Source organism: Bos indicus x Bos taurus, chromosome X, assembly GCF_003369695.1.
Source record: "Bos indicus x Bos taurus breed Angus x Brahman F1 hybrid chromosome X, Bos_hybrid_MaternalHap_v2.0, whole genome shotgun sequence".
In the NCBI taxonomy this organism is placed as follows: Eukaryota; Metazoa; Chordata; class Mammalia; order Artiodactyla; family Bovidae; genus Bos; species Bos indicus x Bos taurus.
Window position 1 is genome coordinate 136,608,129 of NC_040105.1, and position 19,937 is coordinate 136,628,065.

The 19,937-nt window shown below is 37.6% G+C and overlaps 1 protein-coding gene across 6 annotated transcripts in view; it reads left to right on the top strand.

Moving 5' to 3' along the window:
• TENM1 (teneurin transmembrane protein 1) overlaps positions 1-19,937 on the top strand; it is a 908,231-nt gene that overhangs the window by 142,328 nt on the left and 745,966 nt on the right. For all 6 annotated transcript variants that reach the window (XM_027535180.1, XM_027535182.1, XM_027535183.1 and 3 more), the window contains exon 3: positions 11,644-11,673. The gene's annotated coding sequence lies outside the window, so the exon portion shown is untranslated. The remainder of the gene's footprint in view (positions 1-11,643; positions 11,674-19,937) is intronic.

Here is a 19,937-nt window from a genome sequence, read left to right on the forward strand (position 1 = left end):
GCAGCAGCAGCAGCAGTGCTACCAGAAGGACGGAATATGAACTGAGCTGCCAGTCTAAGTACTTAAGATATAAAGGAAAGAAGTAGCTCTCAGGAAGTATTCTAAGCAAGTGACTCTTAGAGACTTCACCCATTTCTTCCATTTCTCTATTCCCAGCACCAAGCACAGTTCCCAGCAGGTAGTAATATGCAAAGGCTTGTTGATTAGGTGGATAGATGGCTGACTGATGACTGGCTGGCTGAGGTTTGACAAATCAAACCCCTGGTAGCCAGGGAGTAGTGTGAAGGAGTATAGTACATGTGTGTCTGGAGAAGAGGGGCATACATAATTGGGAAGAGAAGGAAAAGGTAAGACAAAGGGAGTCGCAGGATGTGAAAAGATAGCTTCAGTTTTTTGAGTTACAGTCCTCATGACCTTTATGTTGTTTTCACACTCAACTAAAAGAGCTGGGAACATACTGGAAGAAATGCAAACTCTTATGGTCTTACTAATGGACTTGAAAATCCCCTCCTTCACTTCCACCCTCCTAGTGAAAATTAGTGACAAGATGACAAGTCTGTGGGGATCCAGGATCTAGGCTAACAAAGGACCATGGCCTGAGTGACCTATTTTCTTTTTTTTTAATACATGAATGTATTTGTGGTGACAATCTAAAGAGATACATACATCATATGTCCTTTAATAAATTACCATTATTGGAAATAATAAAATTCTCTCAAATAAGAGCTGTCCTAAAAACTTGGAAGCATATGGTTGCCAAGGTTTTTGGAATCTTTTAAAATATGAGGATTCTGAAGGACTTTCAAAAGATTTAGTATTCTCATAGATTATGCATGCACGCGCACACACACACACACACACACACGGACATTTCTTTGTTGTAGGAAGTCCTATCAGGGTTTCAGACTGGTAAATTTTTCCGGAGTCATGACCTGGGTACAAAAGCCCAGGCAGGACATGTTCAGCTTCAGAAGTGGCAGAGGGGAGTCAGGGCCAATAGATGTAATGTTAAGCAGACTTGACTGATGAGGGTAACAGAATCTAGACAGCAGGAATAAAAAATGGGACTAGAAGGGAGGGTTAAGCATTTATTGGGATTGGAACATGATAATTATGTATACTTGTAAATAAACCAAGAAGTAGATACATTTGTTCAATAAGAAAGTTAATCTTTGTGGGAAGACCACAAGAGATGTCAGGCTTTATGAAAGACAAAAAGGGGCACCTACTCATTTGGCTCAAAAAGAGAATACTAGGATGACAAGTGAAAGTGTCAGTCACTCAGTGGTGTCTGACTCTGTGACCCCATGGACTGTAGCCTGCCAGGCTCCTCTGTCCATGGGATTTTCCAGGCAAGAATACTGGAGTGGCTTGCCGTGCCCTTCTCCAGGGTATCTTCCTGACCTGGGGATTGAACCTGGGTCTCCCATATTACAGGCAGACTCTTTACCAACTGAGCCACCAGGGAAGACCTACTAGGATGAGGAAGGTTTTAAAGACAAAGGTGATGTCCACCAATCTTCATTCACTTAGTGAATATTATTGGTGTGCCTTCCATGTGCCAGATAGTGTTCTAGGCACCAGGGGTTCTGTGCAATAATAAAGAAGATCTTCCAAGTTCCTGCTTTCATGGAACTCGTATTCTAATGGGAAGGCAAACAGTAAATGAATAAACACGTGGAGGCATAATGTGTTAGGTATAAATGTTATGAAGAAAATAACCCAAGACAAAGGGGTAAAGAATGGTATAATGCAGTAGGAATAGGTTTTGGCTATGATGGTCATCAGAGTCATCCTTATTCTTGAGGAGGTGACACTTGAACAGAAACATGAATGAAGTACAGTCAGTAACCATACAAAACCTAGGGAGAAGAGACTGGCATTGCAAACAGATTGATTAATAAGTCAATATGCCCTGAGGTGGGGTTAAGCTTGGAGTATTAGAAGAACCGAAAGCAAGCCAATGAGGTTGGAGCTGAGTGATTTTGAGGGAGGCAGGAACAGGTTGTGTGGGACCCTGTAGGCCATGGTGGTGAATTCACTTTATGTTTGCCAGAAAGCCATTGAAGGCCTTTGAGCAGAGGAGTTATGAGATCTGATTTATGTTTTAAAAGATTACCCTGGTTGCTGGCTAGAAAGAGACTTGAGGAAGGCAAGAATTGAAACAGTGAGGCCAGTGTAAAAGGTTATTGCCATAGCCTAGGTGCAGGCTGATAGTGGTGTGGATGAGAGAGTGCTGACGACTGGTTAGATTCAGAAGGTGTTTTGAAGGTAAACTTGATTACAATTTGCTGATCACTTGGCTATGGGATAGAAGGGAAAGAGGAACCAGGCAGGGCACGAGATTTTTAGTCTGAGTAACTGGGTAAGTAGTGATGCAATTTACAGAGGTGGGGTTATAAAGGTGGAGAATCAAGGGACAGATTTTGAACAACTTGAGATCTCTCTTACCTAGTGGCCGATAGGAGTAAGCAGTTGGATACATGAGTGTGAAGTTCAAGGTGTGGTCAGGATTGAAGTTACAATTTGAGGGGTGGATTTATTTAACTGTGGGACTGGACAAGATAATCTAAGGGATGGGTACAGATAGAGAAGAGCTCCTACAGATATGCATTCCATGGAAACTGCTGTCACTGAGATTTATTTGTTCAGTGAACACATGTTTTTGAGTGCTTATTTTATGTTAGACACTGTGTTAAACTCTGGAAATATAGTGGAGAACCAAATATAGCTTCTGTCTTTACAGACCTTAGAATGAAAAGCTACATGGCTGATAAAAGGATCGGGACAAAAATGTCACCCAGAAAGATAGACTAAAACATTGAGCTTTACAAAGAATAAAACAAACATAACAATTGCTGAGTCAGTATGTTCCAGTTAAACCAGAAGACAGAGAAAATGAGTATTCAGGATATGTATGGGAGTGGGAGATGGGGAAGCAGGAGATCAGAGTCAGGGACACTTCCAGGAGTGAGGCTAAATATCTCTGGAGAACATATAGGCAAAGAAGCCTTGGACAGAAAATTTTGAGCCTATGGGAAAATATATTTCTCACTCAGTGAAGGTATGGAATAGTAGTGCATTCACATTGTGCCAGAAAAGATATCCTAGAGTCACATTAGAGAAAAGATCAGAAAGGAAGGAAGTGGTTATAAGCTTAGGTTCCAAAGTCATGTGTAGATTAAAGTGAAAAGTATGGAAAAGTATCTAGGAAGTTGCATGGCATATAGTACACAGTGAATAAATGTTATATAATAATACTTACTCTGATGACAATAAATTTGAGAATATTCTACAGCTGAGCTAGTATTGCTCTTCATTTCCTCCCAACAAACTGAGGGAAGAAACTGAGTTAACTGAGGCTCATAGGTAAGCAGGTCAATGCTTGGTAAATATATCTGGATTTGTACTTTAAATTTTTTTCTTAAGTTGATCCTTTAATTTTTCATTGTTTGTTGGTCAGGGTCTTTTCATATGTCCCCTCTCAGTTACCTCAGAGAGAAAGAAAATATTTTCTTTAACTGGGCATCTTACCATCTCTAGAGCAGTGATTCTCAGACTTGAAGGTGCTCAGGAATCACCATGGGATTTTGTTAACATGCAGATCTCCATTCAGTAGATCTGGGGTGGGGCTTGAGATTCTGTAGTTCTAACAAGCTTCCAGGTGATGCTAATATTGGTGCTGCTTTCCATGAACCAAACTTTGAGTAGTGTTGAGCTAGGAAACCTACCTGGAAAACACTAGAAAACACAGGGCTGGGGCAATCAGTGATCTGAGTCTCAAATAAGTGAGGCATGCTTCACATGATTATCCCTGCTTCTCATCTCAGCCTCAGGTGGTTCTTTTACATTACAGCAGTGTAAGGAGAGCATTTCATGGTGGGAAACTGGGATTACCAAAACAGAAAGCCTGCACGTGATCCCTTACTGCCTCCATGTTGTCCTGAAACAGATGTAAATGCACAGCTGTCAGCTACAGAGAAAGCTCCTGAGGAAAGTCTCCATGGAGCAATATATCTTCCTTTTATCATTTTCCTCTTCATGATGTTTTCTATTCTCAATCCCATGAAAAATCACATAATAGGATTTTTATTGTAACCTGTTTGAATGGATAGGACAATGGAGAAATATTGCAGCCAAGAAAGTGTTCTCACAACTAAAAGAAGTTTATCTGAGAAATGTTTGTGGCAGAACATAAGCCACTATTAGAAATAAAATTTGGACAAGATGAAAAATCATTCAAAATAAATTGCATATTGTTTATCAGAAATACTTGCAATATACAGAAAGATTTTCATTATGATTATTGAGATAAAAATTGTGGCTTTCAAATATATTGTTCCAATATGACCAGCATATTTTATTACAAAAATAGTCCTTCCTCAAGAAAGGCCTCTGATAAATGGAGATTGAAATAGTATACTCTGATGCCACTGATTATCATCAGATATCTTGGCCTTTTCAACATGACCCACCCTTTTAATGAATGAAACATGGAATTTTATTCCATTACTTTAGAGGCATTTATTATCTTTGTATATTGTCCAGTCTTTCTTTCTTGTTTGAAATCATTTAGTTTTCCATCCACAGCCCTTTAGGAATTTTTTCTGTACATGATTGATAGATATGAGAGCAGTATAGTGAAGTGTTTAAGCTCATGGCCTTTAGAGATCGATTTGAATCCTCCTGTTGGCACTTATTACCTGTGTGACATTGGAGAACCAATTTAAGGTTCTGGTGTCGGTTTCTTCATCTGTGAAATGGGAATAATAATAGTCCTTAATTTATAGAGCTGCAAGTAATAGTTAATACTTTAAAACCAGCCAGTGTGCTTGTGAACATTTACTAAGCTTTTCAAATATTGTGGATAATCTTATTAATGATGTTAGATGGTAAACCATTTCATATCAGTGCTTATGTTGTATCTCCCCAGCTAGACTACAAATACATTTTCATTATGGGAGCAATATCTTTTATGTTCTGTTTATTACCTTCAGTGCATTGCTATTTCTGCATGTTTGCCATCGTCACAATGGATTTGGTTTGCAGATACAACTACCATGAAGTAAATTATAAAAAAAAAAAAAAATAGAGACTGCAATTAGGAAACACTGCCATCAATAAGCAAGTAATGAGGTGGGGTAAATGGAAAACATATTTTCTCACTAATAATTAATACTAATTATAATAATCCTATTTATCAAGTACCTATTTTACTATGTTAGACACTATCTCTTATTGTTCACATTAATTATATGAATTAAAAAACTGAAACTCATAGAAATTTAGTAACAAGTTTCAGGCCACTCAAATAGGAGTCACACTTATTACTCACTAATTACATATACTCCTTTGGCTTATTCCTAAATTTGAGATATGATTCTTGGTTAAAACAGCTGAATTGAGTTCACATAACAATTCTGCTTCTCACTAAACATGTGACAAGTTTGAATTCAGAACCCACATTTGTAAAATAGACTCTCTCTCTAAATGTAAATCTGAAGCTTCTTTGTAAAAGACTTCATCCTCTGTCATTTCCTGGGAGTTCTTGCCTCCAGAACTACATAAGTTGATCATTTCCTACAAATCTTTAGTTACTGCCAACCGAAGATGATGTGTCCTCTGTTATCATGCCCCAGGATTTGTCCTCTTTTTCCTCATAGGTATAAGTTATGATAATGCATTTCTGATTTTCCACTCAATGAGAATAATCCAGATGTGAAAACATTGTGTTTCTCCATCTGTTTCAACACTTGGGCTAGTGATCACATTTTAATTAGTAAAGCAGTGGTCCTGAACAGAAAGAGAATGATCAATACTGTTGGTTCAAGTCCAGTTGTACTATAATGAACATCTTGGCTATAAACTGGATTCTTTTGGTTGACTTATAGTCTTGCCATTGGCAGATTATTAAACCAGTAAAAATCTCCTAGTTCTACTTTACCTGGGGCCAGTAATTTCAAGAGTGTTTCCTTTCTCTCCTGATCACTTCAATTATTATTCTTATGAGGTGTGTGTTGAGTGGCAGACTTGGTCAAGGTAGATGTGGAGATGGTGATAGATCAGAGAGTAGGAAAATCTTGATTGTACTTTATTCCCAAGTATCCTTAGTATAGGAATATATTTTGCCTTATGTTGATTCAGTCACCTGAATAATATGCATCTTTAAGGTTTCAATTACAGTTCCTTCATCATTTGCTTTTCTTCCAATTTGAGTATCATTTGCAAACTAGGAAATGTTTTCAATATCCTCATCCAAATAATTACATTCATATAAAAAATCTGTTAATGAAACAGTAGAGCTAAGGGCTTAATTGCTGAAAAATCAACTCTCAGAGCTAGAAAATTCGGTTAAGGTTCCATGGCAACAAGATCTATTATTAACTGTATAAATGTTATCTAATAACATTTTGAAATTAACGTGCTAGTTTAGGTACAAGACTATATATAAAGGTAAGGTGCTGTTTAAAAATAAAATAGTCTGTTTAAATGGTTTCTCTGGATGAAAATTTTGGAAAACTTCCAGTTTCTTCCAATTATTTTAATCCTTATCAAATTTTATGCTCATTTTTCTAACAGTTAATAAGAAAATGCTCCATTTCTTTTGAAATACAACAGCATTTGATATCCAAGTCTTATTTCTGTCTCAGTTTTTTCTAAAGAAAAAAAACTAGCAGAAAAGAAAAATGCAAATACAAATGTAATGAAGTAGGAAAGTTGCTATAGGATGTGTCTAAGAAGGGAATCCAGGAGAGCAGGTCATCCTTTGAAGGAAAAACGTTAGACATGAGAAAAGATTTTTGCAATTTTAAAGTGTGATAAGTATAGCAAAGTATCTGAAGTTGAATGAAAGATATTATTACATGCTTATTTTGCCACAAAGAAGTAAAAACTGGCCCAGGTTAATAAAAATGAATGTAGAAAGGTAGTAAGAGTTTTTAGTAAACACTTTATTCATATCATGGAGAGGAAATGGCACCCCACTCCAGCACTCTTACCTGGAAAATCCCATGGACAGAGGAGCCTGATAGGCTACAGTCCATGGGGTCACAGAGTCGGACATGACTGAGTGACTTCACTTCACTTCACTTAACTTATTCTTATCAAAGCAAAAATGATTGAATACTTAAACTACTGAATGTATGACTGAGAACTTCTAGTAAGCACATTGAACAGATAGCTCAGAAGTGGGAAACACCACTGAGATTTTTCTCATTCCAAACAATACCCATGCTACAGATGGCAAAACAAAGGCCCAGGGCTGGGCAGTAATTTTTCCAAAGGCACACAGTAATTATAGCAGCCTAAGCATGTGGAAGAATGCCAGGTTCCATTCTTCCAGAGCAGGGGCGGGTATCATCATGAGAGATGATGATAGTATTCAAACACTGGAAGAAGCATTTATTGGAAACATGTTGTTTATTCATCACTATGCTGGTTGTCAGAGGGGATCCCAAGCAAAAAGACATAGTATTTGTCCATGAGAAGCTTTTTATCAAATTGGGAAGACAGGGTCTACATATTTACAGCAGCACCTTCAGGACAAGTCCAAATTCAGGTAAAACATGAAGATCTAAAAGACTGCACAGTGCAGACTAAGTACATGTTGCTGGAGCAATTCTTCGTAAAGGTAGTTATGGGGTGAAGTGACTAAAATATTGGACTTCAGCTGCTGGTGCTATATTGACACTAAAGGAAAAGACTGAAAATTGACCTTAATATGAGTACAAATTTAGGTTAATATTAAAGAATAACTTTCACTGAGTACTTCTTGGGACTGAGGAGAAGGCAAAGAAAGTATAGTAAGTTGTTCCACCTTACCTATGGTTTCAGTTACCTGCAGGCAATTGTGGTCTGAAAATAATAAATGGAAAATTCCAGAAATAAACAATTCATGATTTAAATTACATGCTGTTCTGAGTAGCATTATGAAATCTCATGTTGTCCACTCCATCCTGCCTGGAGGTGAGTCATGAGTTTGTCCAGAGCACTGGGCAGCCTTTTAGTAGCCACCTTGGGTATTGATTGAGAGGTAACCCTTATTTTACTTAATAATGGCCTCAAAGCACAAGAGGAGTGATGCTGGCAATTCTGTTATGCCAAAGAGAATACTTAAAGTGCTTCCTTTAAGTGAAAAGGAGAAAGTTCTTGACTTCATAAGGAAGGGAAAAAAAATTACTTACTGAGGTTGCTAAGATCTGTGGTAAGAACAAACCTCTTTAGGAAATTGAAGAAGGGGAAATAAATTAGTGCTAGTTTTGCTGATGCACCTCAAACTGATAATGTTATGGCCACAGTGCATGTTTAGTGCTTAGTTAAGATGAAAAAGATATTAAATCTGTACAGTAACCTATTTTGAGATATCACATTACCATAAATTTTATTAAAGTATATTGTTATAATTTTTGTATTTGATTATTATTGTTTTAATCACTTACTGTACTAATTTATAATTTAAACTTTATCATAGGTATGTATGTATAAGAAAAAAGTATTGAATATATATACATATAGGGTAAAAGTATTGAATATATATATAATCAATATATATTCAATACTATCTAACTATCTGTCTATATATAGGGCTTGGTATTATTTGAGATTTCAGGCATCCACTTGGGCTTTTGGAACATATCTCTCCCCCAATGCCAAGGATGGTTGGGGGCTACTGTATGTGCTTCTTGTTCTTCATAAACTTAAGGTTTGATCGTAGATACAAGGCATTATTTTTGAAGTGTAAGACATAGATAAGGAAGTTCATAATTAATTACTAAATGAGAGACATAAACAGGAAATCAAATGAATATCCTAGAGTGATCTCAAAGAAGAGGATTAGTGACTATATGGTAATGTGGAAATATTGTGAGTTATCAAGTCATACAGATTGGATTCTCATGCAGGCTATGATATTTAGTGGGTGTGTGGCTTTGCTGATCTTCTCTTTCTTTATCTGTAAAACTAGGGGTGTATTATCAATACTTGGGGCTCCCCTGGTGGCTCAGATGGTAAAGAATTTTCCTGCAATACAGGAGACCCAGATCCAGTCCCTGGGTTGCGAAGATCCCCTGAAGAAGGGCATGGCAACCCACTCCTGTATTCTTGCCTGGAGAATTCCATGGACAGAGGAGCCTGGCGGGCTACAGTCCATGGGGTCACAAAGAGTCGGACACGACCGAGCAACTTTCACTTTCGATATCAATATTTGCGTGGGTCCTGTGAAGATTATAAATAATGGATGTGATGGTATGGGACTTTTTGAGGTAGTGAAAACATCCAGAAGTTGATCGTGGTGACGGCTGCACAACTCTGTGAATATATTAAAATGTATTGACTTGTATAATACTTTATTTAAATGGGCAGATTTTAAGGTGTTATCTAAAAAAAATTAAACATAAATTTACCAAATTGGAAAAATTTACCATATGACCTACTCCAATGTATAGACATAAGAATAATAAAAACATATGCTCACAAAACACACCTGAATATTTGTAACAGTGTTATTACTAATAGCCCCAAAGCAGGCACAACCCAAATATCTAACTGTTGAATGGATAAGTAAAATGTAAAATACCCATACAATGGAATCTTATTCAGCCATAAAACAGAATGAAATTCTGATACATGCTATAACATGGATAAATCTCAAAAATGTTATGCTAAGTGAAAGAAGCCAGATGCAAAGGACCACATATCATATGATTCCATTCATAAGTAATATTCGGAAAAGGCAAATCTTTAGAGATAAATAATAGACTAGCTGTTGTCAGGGACTGGGGATGAGAACAGAGAGTGACTGCTAATGGATATTTGGGGCGTAATTAAGTATTGTAAAATTGGTTTGTGGTGATGGTTGCACAATTCAGTAAGTTAACTAAAAATCATTAAATTGTACATTTTAAATGGGTGCATTCTATAGTATGTAAATTATACCTCAATTAAACTAACAGATTCAAAGTGTCAAGTAATATATGCTAAACATAATATAATAGCTTTCATCATTGTTGAAGCAATCAGGGAAGGCCTTCTGAAGAAAGGGACTTTTGATGGTGGGTGATGGATAGGCTTTGGCTAGATAATGGGGAAGGGAAAAAGGAAGGATGAAGAAGTAGGGTGAGTAGTGACGTGTGGTGAGAAATAGGCCTGATGTAATGAGTGTTGCTCATGAGAGTAGGGGGTCTGTTGTTGTTTAATCACTAAGTCGTGTCTGACTCTTTGTGACCCCATGCATTGTAGCCCACCAGGACCCTCTGTCCATGGGATTCTCCAGGCAAGAAAACTGGAGTGGGTGTCCATGCCCTCCTCCAGGGGATCTTCTTAACCTGGGCATCAAACCCACGTCTGCACTGCAGGCAGATTCTTTACCACTGAGCCACCAGGGAAGCCCCTTATAGTGTCTGTACTAGGGGATGTTGTCAGATAAGAAACTGTTGCAATCAGACTAAAGACTGGTTGTACATGGCTGACACATGCTGGTGATGAGTTAAGAATGAAGAGGTTTGAGTGATAGAGTCCCCGGGTGATAGAGACAGTTTGTTGGCTGGCTGGTACTGATCCAAACTATTTAGAGACTGAGTTTGGAAGAGCTTTGGTGATAGGATGTGATACAGGTGGGTTGGGGTGTGATGTGATGTGACAGCTGTCTAAGCAGGAACTTACACAGTAAGATCAGTTTTATGGCTGAGCAAGTAGGCTAGAAGAGCCAGCCTTGAGGAGTCAGGCCCAGAGTGACTAGCTTCAGAACAGGTAAAGTAAAGATAGAGCTGTGATGTGCTGGTTAAAAAAAAAAAAAAAAATGGTGATCCAACTGGCTGTCTTTTCTCTGGCTGCTCTGGAATCATGGAAGAAGCACTGACTATACTACCTTCCAGTCTTATGAGTTAATTAAATAAGCAGCCCTGTCAACATTATGGCTTTCCAACAAATTCACTGAGGTTGCTGAGGGAGAAATGTCCACATGTCTTCTGGAAGTTGTCTAGAATTTTAAAGATTTCCTACTCAACCTGAAGCAAATCCTTACAGTGCTTAATCTAAGCAATGTGATAAGATCATGACCTTTTCAGAAATGCCTTTGATGTCAATCCTAATTCAGCTAAATTTTACCTGACAGAGTAAGAATGAAACATTATAAGCTAGTTTGTCAAGCATCTCAGTAATCTCTTGTGGCAATAACCTGCTATAACTCAGCTCTGCAATGACGGGGACTGGTGAGTGATGTTCTTTGACTTGGAAGGAACTTATTAAGTATTTGACCATTGATTAATGAAGTAAAAACGCACTAAGTAGACCTTGAAGTGAAGTAGACTGAATAGAAACCTAGCAGGCACTGGTCCCTCCTGCCCACTATCCATACTGTGATTTATTTTGAAAATGATGACTGTTTATAGCTACAATGACTCAGAAAAACCAGTGTTGAAAATCAACAGATACAGAGATGAAAAACATTGTGGGTAACTCCTGTCTTGAATTTTAATCACCATTATAAAAGTGAAAAAAAGGGGGCCTATAAAGGATTACAGTTGTGAAAGCCAATTTTTCCTCAAATGACCATTCTGATGTATAAATTTAAAAGCTATGCTATTATTTTTAATAATATAAACATAAAAGATCAAGGAAATTGAAATTGCATTTTTATTTTTTCAGGTACACTTTATGATTGGCTGTAACAGCAAAGTAAGTATATGATATTTTTGAGTTGATCATCCATTAAGTTTTAGAATGCTTTTAATCTCTTCTTCATCAATGTGTTCCATTTTCACAAAGACAATAGATACTACAGTGCAGAGACTGAAGAAATGGGATTATTTTGGTCATTATGACTTTTCTTAATATTTTCATAAGTTATCAGGTTTCTTTCCGTTAAAATTTCTCTCTGTATACACAAAGATTATTGAGTGTTTAGAGGATTGTCAGCACACAGCACACTGGTTTTTCTGCCTCTTGTTTTGTGCCTCAAAGTGATATACAGAGTACATTCTGAAATATTTCACACTGTTGTAGACTATCATCTCATGAATTCTTATTGAGGCTTCTTTGCCATGAGAAACTCTTTTTTTATTGTCCAGGTTAGATTTTAGCATCCCGTTCCAGACTATATATAGTTTTTGAGGCTTCTTTCTAGAGCTAATCTCTCAATGTGTTCATAAGGCAAATGACCAAAAACCTCCCCCTTTATCATAAAAAGGCATTACCTAACATTATGAACAAAATGTAACATTCATAATTGTCAATACCAAATGAGATATAAAATCAAGGTGGCATGGAAGCTTCTGCTAGAGATGGAATGCTTTCCAGTGTTGCCTTGCAGTTTCTTCCCTAGACTTTGAACATATTTTGTTCATTACAGCCCCTCGGACTTTGGATACTGCAGCCCCAAACCTTGCTTCATGACAGTCCCTGTGTGGGCAACTAATTTACCAAGAATTACAATTTCTTTAAAAAGAAAGTGAAAAGATACTAGTGTGTAACACAGAACAACTCTTCATGTCTTGGTGCCCAACAGGTACTCTTATAAATTACTGCCATATAATAGGAGATGGCAATTCCTGCATTACTGCCACTAAAAGATAAATTTATGATGCATTATTCTGTCTTTTATTGTCTCTTAAAACATCATCAGATTGAATTTAGAGTAGCAAGGATACAAAGTATATACACAAGACATCCTTCTCATAAAGTAGAGAAAAGCCAGCCTTCTTTGTGCCTGAGTGCTGTAGTATCAAAATGGAATGACAAGTCTGAGCAACTTCTTGTTTCAGCACACAAAAAATGTAGACCTGTTTCATCCTTTACTTTAAAGAATGCAGGGCCAGTTTGTAATAGGGAAAGAAAAGAGAAAGAAAAGCCAATGTTTCAGTCCTACTGATATCACTAACAAGCTGTATGACCTTTAACAAGTCACTTGAGTTCTCTGAACCATAGTTTCCACCTCTGTAAAGTTTTATGGTTAAATTAGATGACCTTCAGGTTCCCTTTTGGTTTTAATATCTTATAGTCTAATATGATTAATGCACATAATACCATATGTACCTTATTTATAATTGTATGTACCTTAGTTGTATGACATGACAGCAATATATGACTACAGAGCTAGCAATTTTTTGAAGATGAAAAAGACAATGTGGCTGCTGAGGCAGGCTAATAATAGTAGTAGTAGTAATACTTGTATATTATTACTTCACTTAAGAAATATTTATTGAACACCTGGGTGTCACATCAGTAGTAGGTGTAGAAGTGAAAATGAAATATTCCCTTTCCCTTCACATGCGGTAGTGAAGGATATGGTTCTGTAATATAGAAAATCCATTTCCCTAAGTATCTGATTAACTAGATACTTAGGGAAAGGGATGTTAATTGAGGCTTTTAAAAAATTAAGTAGTACAGCTATCTTTTATTTCAGTCTTTGTGGTTAAAACATTTTGTAAAACTGTAGTCCATTTTGCTACCTTAGTGAACATAATTGAGTTTTACTTTAGTATTTGGAATATTTTTTCAGGGTCTCAAGTTCATAATTATGAAATCAGTCCTTATTGTACAGAAAAAGTAAGAGCTTGTGATGAATAGGACCAGACCATTTCTTAGGAGATTAGTTTGTTTTTCTTTAAGTATTCATACATTCAAGATGCCCACTCACTTAATCACCATCTTCCTTTTTCTCATAAAAGTTGAGTATAGAACATGAAATAAAATGTTTCATTAGTTGGGCTTCAGTTAATTAAGGTTTTACTGTACATAAAATCCTGATTAGTAACATGGGAATCTGGTTGGTTCTGGGGGGAATTAGTACACTCAGCTTTCAGTGCCAGATTTGGTTAGGAACGTGGGCTGACTACATGATGGCATCTGGAAGAGATCAGCCAGAAAGGTAAAGGTGGAGTTACTGTTTTTTTACCCAGCTTTATTGAGATTATATAAGATTGTGTAAGTTTAAGACATATTCTGCAAAATGGATAAGGAGATTTAAAATATTAAGGTTGAGGGAATTCTCTCCTGGTCCAGTGGTTAGGACTTAGTGCTGTCACAGCTATGGCCTGGATTCAATCCCTAGGTTGGGGAAATAAGATCCCACAAACTGTGCAGGAGATAGATCTATCTTCCATCTATTTGAAGAGCTCTCTTGTGGAAGGGTGAGTAGAATCCCACTTAGAAGGCATCTGAAAAGTTATCTATTCCAATACCTCCCCTTCTATATATCCATAATATATGTGTATATATATATATATATATGCACACATATATATAAAATCAGTCAGTCAGTCAGTTCAGTCACTCAGTCATGTCCGACTCTTTGTGACCCTATGGACTGCAGCATGCCAGGCTTCCCTGTCCATCACCAACTCCCGGAGCTTGCTTAAACTCGTGTCCATCGAACTGGTGATGCCATCCAACCATCTCATCCTCTGTCTTCCCCTTCTCCTCCTGCCTTCACTCTTTCTCAGCATCAGGGTCTTTTCCAGTGAGTCAGTTCTTTGCATCAGGTGGCCAAAGTATTGGAGTTTCAGCTTCAGCATCAGTCCTTCCAATGGATATTCAGGACTGAGGATATATATAATATCCTCATATATATTCTATGCTATCTCCTTATACATATATTTATATAATACCCCCATATATGTATCCATATAATATTTGAGTCCCTTCTACAGTGTTCCACTAAGTGAGATCATCTGGAGAACTGCTGACGCAGCCCATTCCACCCTTGTTAGCACTTTCTCTAGTTGGGGCAAGTGAGGGCTACTCTTCATTGTGGCACATAGGCTTCTCATTGCCCGGTAGCTTCTCTTGTGGAGCAGCGGCTCTAGAGTGTGGACTCAATAGTTGTGGTGCACGGGTTTAGTTGCTTTGCATCATATGGGATCTTTCCAGACCAAGGATAGAGCCTGTGTCCCCTGCACTGGCAGGTGGATTCTTATTCACTGTACCACCAGAGCAGTCCCCACATCTTTTTTTAAATTTTATTTTTCAGCCATGCTGTATGTGTGATGTTAGTTTTCTGACTGCATATTGAACCCACACCTCCTGCATTGGAAACACAGAGTTTTAACCAGTGGATAGCCAGAGAAGTCCCCTAATATATCCTTATACTCATAACCCATAACTCTTTTAAATTATTTATAATATTTTTATCATGTTTAGGTTTTATGTATTTACCCAGCTGAAACATGAACTCGAGGTTGTATAATATCTTGTTCATATACCTTTCCCATAGATTTAACATATTTGAAACAAATAATGTATAAATGATATATAAAGTAGTATTTTATTTCATTGGTCATAAACCTCATTTATCAGTTTCATTCTGGAAAAGTGATTCATTCAATCCGTAACTTCTTTTGTTAGATTCCATCATATTCTTTTCTTTTCAACCTTTCTCTTTCTTGACTGAAGAATCTTTTTTTGTTGTTGTCCCTTATTCTAATAATTAAGTTTTTTTTCTGGATATTTTCCATATCTGTCATGGAGCAGAACAGTGAGCAGGAATAATTGGGGTTGAAGTGCGAAGAGAGAGGCACTGTGGCAACCATTCATCCTAGGTGAAAATTCTAAACATTGTTATCAATATTTCTTTTCATTCTTCCTTGCTTTCCCCAGGTCAACTTCTAATTCTCACTGTATCACATAGCAATTGTGATTATTTCCAGGTCAGTGGCTTATTATTAGTTTGTCTTTCGTTGCTCAATAATGTAAATCCAGAGTGCATATTTTAGTGTGTGGTACTAAAACGTTAATTCTTACTCTCCTTTGGACATATGTCTTCCTTAGCACTGCATATCAATTCTGAATCAACTTTTCGCTGGAACTTATAGAAAATTAAAGGATATTTCAAAGGCAACTTTTATTCTCTCAAAAAAGGGAAGGCAGGATGAGAAGGAAAAGTATAAAGGTTGAATGGGAGCCTGAAGTCAGTTTCTTTGATATAAGTCTGAAAACAAAAGCCATCTCTTTCTGAAGTGAAAAACAAAACCAAAACAGGAAACAACCACCTAGAGAATCCATTTCAAACTTTGGCAGCATCAAGAAAGCTCTGGCCTGCTACCTAGATTAGACATGATAGAAGTTTGCCTGCCTCACCAGTCTTTGAATAGCAATTCCTTTTGATGACTGAACTTGAGTTACTGAAAGCACAGGTAAGTGATAACAATAGATCAACTGGAACCCAAGAGGTGATGAGCAGAGATGAATGATTTTTAAAATACAGGGAAGCAATAGGAAAATCTTTCATTAAATAGACTATATATATTTCCCCTTCCCTGTCAACAAATAGCATTTCAAATTATTTACCCTAGAGTCTCTGGCAAAATGTGCCTTACCCAGAAGGCTCCAACATGATAAACTGAAATCTGTTTGAACAGCAATGTTATTTTGGGAATAAATGCTCTAAGATGCTTGGGGAATTGTTCATGTCATTGGATGTTTTCATGAGATTGGATTTTCCCCCAGACTTGTTGACTTGTAGTCTCAGGAAAATGAACCCTTTCTTTGGGGGGTGTTGAGGCAAGAATGAGCTGTTAACATTTGGTGTGTATCTCTGTAAACCAATGTACTGTTATGGTGAGAAGTGAACATTGGTCTCTGAGTTGTCATTTCTTTTCTTTTTTTTTTAAATTGCCTTACAATGTTGTGTTAGTTTCTACTGTACAGTACAATGACTCAGCCACATATATACATATACACCCTCTCTTTTTTGGATTTCCTTCCCATTTAGGTCATCACAGAGCGCTGGGTACAGCTCCCTGTGCTGTGCAGTAGGTTCTCATTAGTTTTCTGTTTTCTACATAGTGGTGTATATATGCCAACCCCAATCACCCAATCCATCCCACCCTCCCTGGGCTGCCATTTCTCTTTCTGAGAAAATTACATTCAAAAGCCACTGAAAAGGAAGCATTTATGCCTTAAATCCTACATCTATAAATACGGTTATGTTTGGGCCTTTTAGTTTTTCCTTATGTGAGATATTTCTGCCTTTAAGTAAATGACACATTTAGGTTCAAATATGTAAGTTGAATCAAAAACTAGAAGGAGCTATTCTAATTTGAAGAAACCCTACTTGGGGAAGGAAATTCATAGCAATAGCAGGTTCACTCCTCTTCTGTGGTCTTTTAGGGCTTCTGACCTTCTCTCTCAAGCATAGAATTTTTGCTCCAAGTTCCTTTTTTGCTTGTCCTGATATTTCCTATGCTAAGAGGCAGCTCTTTAAAGAGGGATAGTGTAAATTTCTACCAAATTGAACTAATGTTATAAAAAATGGACCTGAGTTTAAACCAACCAACTAAACACCAAACAAGAGACCACTTAAAGTGGTTAGAACCAGAAATAAAACTGCTAAGTTGCTTCAGTCATGTCTGACTCTCTGTGACCCTATGGACCATAGCCTGTCAGGCTCCTCTGTCCATGGGATTCTCCAGGCAAGAATACTGGAGTGGGTTGCCATTTCCTTCTCCAAGGGATCTTCCCAACCCAGGGATCAAACATGAGTCTCTTATGTCCCCTGCATTGGCAGGCGGGTTTAATCACTGAACTTAAAGTTTGTAGCATTCTCTGAATTGAATACGAAACATGGAAATATTTCATTCAGTTTAATTCACTGACTCAAAAAATGGCTTATTTTCATACTTTACTTCCTTAGAAAAAATCATAAGGTATTCTTTAAAAATTAACACAATTGTAATAGAATTATAGTATATTTTCAGTCTAAAAATGACCTTAGAGGCTAATCTGACTGCCTCCTTTCTCAGATGACAAAATTTAGACCCAGAGAAAATGGACTAAAGCAAGTCTTATGTAACATGGTGTTCTCACAGTTCAGTCATCTTTCCAACACTGCAAGATGTTCCCTATGTAGTTAACTCTTTGGGGATTATAGCTTAAAGAGAACAATAATGAAGGATATTAAAAAAAATCATCAGTGATTTTCTCTTCCTCTTCATTAGTGTAAATAGCTAGGTTCAGAATCTGGCAAATTGGAGGAAGGGGCTCTGGGCTAGAAGCCAGTTGGAACTGGGGAAGGTTGTCCCAGACCCTCTGAGTTTCAGAGAAAAGCTAACCTGATCAGAAATTTATCCATGGAATACCCTTCATTTAGTACCAGTCTTGTGTTCTTTAGTTCCCAGTTTCCCACCAGTTTGCCATCTTTAAGGCATTGACTTAGGCTTGGAAAAATCCTTATAGGTATGTAAGTCATCTGCTCATGTTATCTGAGTCCACAGCTTTCTTGACAAGTGGCCATTAACTACATGCAGGGATGACATATTTCATGCTGTTCAGCCATCCTCATCACTCTCTTCTGAACATGCCCTATTTGGTCCATGGGTTTTTAAAGACAGAAAACCCATAGTTGAATACAATACTCTAAGGACTAGTTTGGGCAGCCCAAATTAGATCAAGAGTATCATATTTCTTGTCCTAAGAGTCTACGAATCCATTCACATAGCCTATGCTCACATCAACCACATCATCCTGCCAACTCATTGTGCTTATAGTCAACTAGAATCTAGTCTCTATACACAGCACTGTTTTAAAGCCAATTTCTCCCACGATGTACTTATGTAGTATAGACAATTTTTAATGCAAATGCAAGATTTTATATATCTGTCTATGAAATTATAACATGTTATATTTGGCTCATAGTTCCATCCTGTCATGAATTTGGGGGGGATCACAATTGTGTTATTCAACATGTTAGCTATTCTGAATAACTCTGTGTCATCAAAAAACTACTTCCTCACCCATGGCATGGGTTAAAAAATTGTTAAATGGGATGCAGGTGAGGGGATTGCTAGACACAAATTAACCAAATTAAACCTTGATATGGTTGTTCATTCATTAAGCATTAACTTAATTGGCACCATCGTTTGTCTCTTGTGTTGTTTAAACTCAGCCAATGGTACATCATGAAAGACTTTGCAAAATGCTTTGCTGAATATGAAACACTTACATCTGTCTATTTCCCTGTTCTATCAATTAGTCAGCCTGCTCAAAAGGAAAGTGAAATTAGTCTGTTAAGACATATTCAGAGTTTATCTGCATTGACTACTGGTACTGGATGCATCCTAGCCTCAGAACTAAGTCAGTAATCTCAGAAATCTTTTGTGAGAGCCAAGAAACATTCAGATCAGATCAGATCAGATCAGTCGCTCAGTCATGTCCAACTCCTTGCGACCCCATGAATCACAGCACGCCAGGCCTCCCTGTCCATCACCAACTCCCGGAGTTCACTGAGACTCACGTCCATCGAGTCAGTGATGTCATCCAGCCATCTCATACTCTGTCGTCCCCTGCTCCTCCTGCCCCCAATCCCTACCAGCATCAGAGTCTTTTCCAATGAGTCAACTCTTCGCATGAGGTGGCCAAAGTACTGGAGTTTCAGCTTTAGCATCATTCCTTCCAAAGAAATCCCAGGGCTTATCTCCTTCAGAATGGACTGGTTGGATCTCCTTGCAGTCCAAGGGACTCTCAAGAGTCTTCTCCAACACCACAGTTCAAAAGCATCAATTCTTCGGCACTCAGCCTTCTTCACAGTCCAACTCTCACATCCATACATGACCACAGGAAAAACCATAGCCTTGACTAGACGAACCTTTGTTGGCGAAGTAATGTCTCTGCTTTTGAATATGCTATCTAGGTTGGTCATAACTTTCCCTCCAAGGAGTAAGCGTCTTTTAATTTCATGGCTGCAGTCACCATCTGCAATGATTTTGGAGCCCAGAAAAATAAAGTCTGACACTGTTTCCACTGTTTCCCCATCTATTTCCCATGAAGTGATGGGACCAGGTGCCATGATCTTCGTTTTCTGAATGTTGAGCTTTAAGCCAACATTTTCACTCTCCACTTTCACTTTAATCAAGAGGCTTTTGAGTTCCTCTTCACTTTCTGTCATAAGGGTGGTGTCATCTGCATATCTGAGGTTATTGATATTTCTCCCGGCAATCTTGATTCCA